The sequence below is a fragment of the Monopterus albus genome, unplaced genomic scaffold (genome assembly GCF_001952655.1).
Source record: "Monopterus albus unplaced genomic scaffold, M_albus_1.0 scaffold269.1, whole genome shotgun sequence".
Classification (NCBI taxonomy): Eukaryota; Metazoa; Chordata; class Actinopteri; order Synbranchiformes; family Synbranchidae; genus Monopterus; species Monopterus albus.
Genome location: NW_018128149.1, coordinates 784,176 through 787,977, shown reverse-complemented (window position 1 = coordinate 787,977; position 3,802 = coordinate 784,176). Strand labels below are relative to the sequence as shown.

At 48.5% G+C, this 3,802-nt stretch overlaps 1 protein-coding gene across 1 annotated transcript in view; it reads right to left on the bottom strand.

The window, feature by feature from the left end:
- Nucleotides 1–3,802, bottom strand: part of lyrm4b (LYR motif containing 4) — a 43,209-nt gene that overhangs the window by 2,314 nt on the left and 37,093 nt on the right. The gene's annotated exons all lie outside the window — the stretch shown is intronic.

The window sequence follows — 3,802 nt, the reverse complement described above, 5'->3', positions numbered from 1 at the left end:
TTTGGTCCCCCGTCGGGGGGGCAGGGCCGCCCGCCGGGACGTGCACATTCCCACTGTCCACAGCAGCTGCAAACAGCTGGCTGAGCTACTACTAACGGCCCCTTTTTGAACACGTCAACAATTATACCCAAAACAGCTGCTCGTCTTCATTCTATTTGAGCTCCGTTTGACCCTTTTTGTGTCTAACAGCTGATTTCTCACTTCGACTTCGGGCCTGACGTGCACTGTATGATCACTGAGTGTGTGGGCAATGTGTAGAACCATCTGCAGTTTGCAGTGTCAGCACAGGGAAGCACGGTCACGCCGTGTGTGGTTGTACCAGGACAGCACCACCAGGGGTCGCAGTCTGCCCGCAAACACCTCAGCGTCTCTCCAGCATCATGAGCCTGCTGTTATTCTGCTGCCCCCCTCCAATCTGTGTGGTACACCAAACATCCCCTCTTTAACCCCCCCTCCCCATGTGACATCCTGATTGGCTGGAAGGTGGCGTAGGAGGGCGGGTGGTGAGCGTGAGGTGGGCGGATCACTGGACCAATCAGGTGCAAGGAGGCGGAGCCGTCATGTAAATAGTTGCGGCTGTGGGACGGCCTTGATTCTGTGCTTGTGTGTGTGTGTGTGTGTGTGTCCACACTCAGCTGCATCTGAGTTTAGTGAAGCTCATTTTGGAAGGACTTCTACTTTTCTAAAGTTCTACTCCATACGTTTACCCCACTGCATTTCAGAGGGAAGTACTGTACTTTCTACTCCACCACACTTATCTGACAGCTGTAGTTCCAACTTACTGTTCAGATTATGATTTAACTTAAACACACAAACAGCTCATGATACATCAGTAATAAACCAGTGGTGGAAGAAGCCAGTTTTACCTTCGTGGGAACTGACACCACTAATCAAGACTCACAAATGGAGCAGAGCACTAAATATAAACTGTGTAAAACCCAAAGGATGCTTGATTTTTGTTACTCAGCTCACGGAGCCAAGTCGCTCTGTTCACACTGAGGCAGTAGCTCATCGTCTAACCAAGGCAAAGCACGTGGCGACAGCTGAAGAATCATGGGAGAGGGAATGTCCATTAGTAAAGTTGATTTAAAAAAAAGTTTTGTTTCCTCACACAAGCGCACTTGTTATGAACTGGTGATATTATAAAACAGTGCTGGGAAGAGGAGAGGAACCACCGGTTGTGGTTTTGACAGTCGGGGTGGGACAAAGCACAGAACTATAACAACAAGACACTTATCACCGTTGCTTCTGTTCAACACACTTCATAACCTTAGCTGGGTGTTTATTACTGCAACCATGAGGAGGGGCGCTTGGTACGTCTGCTGCTGCAGGGGGACTATGTCAGGAAACGCTCCTGTGGGTCGTAGCAGAGCAGTGACAGGTTGTTTAAGTTGGCTTTTTCTGCTTCCAGTCTTGTTGCTGATCCAGGCTGACCCTGTCCCAGCTCTGGCTCTGCACTGAGCAAACAGATATAAGCTTAGGTCTGAGACCGACAGGTATCAGCTGCTGTACAGTAACTTAATGCATGTGTGCTGGGACTCAGCAGAAGCACATGCAGTGAGACTTTGTACACCACCAAAGCTTAGTCTGAGTTCTCAGAGATAATCAGAGCTATCAGTCTTATAATGGAGATCTAATCTTAGCCTCCTTCATCTATCGTCAAATCCATCCGCGCACCATGATGCCCGCTCACACAGGACAAGTGAGAGCTGGATATAAACCCTCCACTCTCCCTGCTAAGTCGTGACTGGCTGACCTTCACACCTACTCCCACCAGGTGGGAGGTGTGAGATTAACATCAGACTGCTGCGCTCAATTCACCTCATGACAGAGACTCAGTAACACTGACTGAACAGATTCTGTACAAACATTACAGCTGTTCTTCTGACAGCGTCTCTGCAGCTCTGCCATGTTCCACAAACCTGCACTACATATGGAAGGAAGAGTGGTGTCTGCCCACAAAGGCCGAGGGCGTCTGTGGCCCGGTGGGGCCCTCATCAGGGCGAAACGTCACCGCAGCCATGTACTGTATGTAACCATGCAGCCTGCGCAGGGCTCTAAGCATCTCACCATGATTAGTAACACAAAAAGCTCATCAACACAACAAACAGTCACAGAATGTCAGCCAGTGCCCAGGGCCAAGGACTGTGACATGTGCAGATTCTAACCCCTGTCAAATGCGCTGCCTGTGAATCTGCAGGCTACATGTTCAAACTGGAAAATGACACACACACACACACACACTCAGGAGGTAGGCAGAGGATGAATTACGGGAGGCAGGGAAGGACAAACGAGGTTGAAGCAGGGGAGGTAAAGGCAGGAACAAAGCAATGCAATTGGCTGGATCAGGATGAAACAGAGCAGCAGGATGTGTGAGATGCAAAGACACCACCCTTCAAAATGCTCGGCCACGCTGCTGAGGAGTCCCTCTGACATGCAGCGATCAGCAGTGAGGGGTATTCTGCGTATAAACCTGAACATCAATCAGCCATGAACTCCAAGAAAACATGAGACCCACAGCAAACTGAGGGAAAACCTGAAGTTGTCCTCGGTGGCCACCAGAGCTGTGGGGAGGTCATTTGGTGCACATCAGAGGTGAATCAAGACAAGTCCAAGTCTCAGATCAGTCAAGATGTGTCCAAAACAAGCCACATGTCAAGAGAGTCCACTACAAGTCTAGAGTCTTGCCAAAGGCTTAAAGGACACATGCAAAGTCTCGTCACAGCACGTTTCAACTCAAGCCTCTAACCAGCTAACACACAAAACCAATACAGGTCTCAAGTCAATCGAGACAAATCCAAATCAAGTCTCCAGTCTTGTCAGAAAGAGTCTATTATAAAAGTACACTACGACATTTATGCATCATTTTTCTACCTTAACGGGCAAAGCTTTACAGCGGCTTACTGTGGTCTCGGTGTGTCGAGGCCATGAAATGTAACACTGACTCCAGAATGAGGAGCTTAGTCTGACTTCTCTGGGGAAATAACAGTTGTAAACTGGCTTTTGTTTTTGAGCTTCAGGTGCCTGAGCTGGTGGAAACTGATAAACTTCCTAAAGCTGCACAGCAAGAGACTGGAGGGAGCCAAATTAAATGAGATGGAGGGTGCGAAGATTTTATTTCTTGAGAAGTTTTGGTTAATTCTCACTTTCATCTCGTTCTCTAATCTGCACTCCCTCCTCTGCAGCCTCGTTGCTGGACGCTGTGTGTAAACAGTGCGTACGTGCTGACAGTGTGGGCTCACTCCTGCACTGACGACGCCGCTGAAGTTGTCGCTTCACACATTAATGAAGCCTCAAGTTGTTTTTCTCTCATCACTTTTATTTTTGCTCTGACGGTTGCCAGAGAAACACTCACCTGGCCCTGTGCGTGAAGATTTACCATGCTCCAAGTGTGTGTGCGCTGCTGCATGTGTGTGTGCTTGAATGTCTGTGTGTAAAAATAGCAGGTTTATTTCATTATCTCATCTGACATTTGAAAGTAACAAAGTAAAATCACTGAACCGAACTCGTCACGCCATCCACAACTGCTGACTTTTACAGCACGTTGGAGGAGTTTTCTATCGCAGCACTTGCCCTGTGATGGGGGGGGGAGGTTCAGCCCCAGGCGGCGAAAATCTGGATCCGGTTCAACTTTCACTGGACGGTGACATCATCCGGCAAAGTCGCTGCACTCACCAATCATGTACAGGGGAAGATCAGCACATGGATGTCAATGGGAAGAGTCTGCTGTAAAGCATCTATGCTCTTCTGTTATTTATTCATTGTATGGATGCTAATGCAGCATCCATAATATGTTATCCTG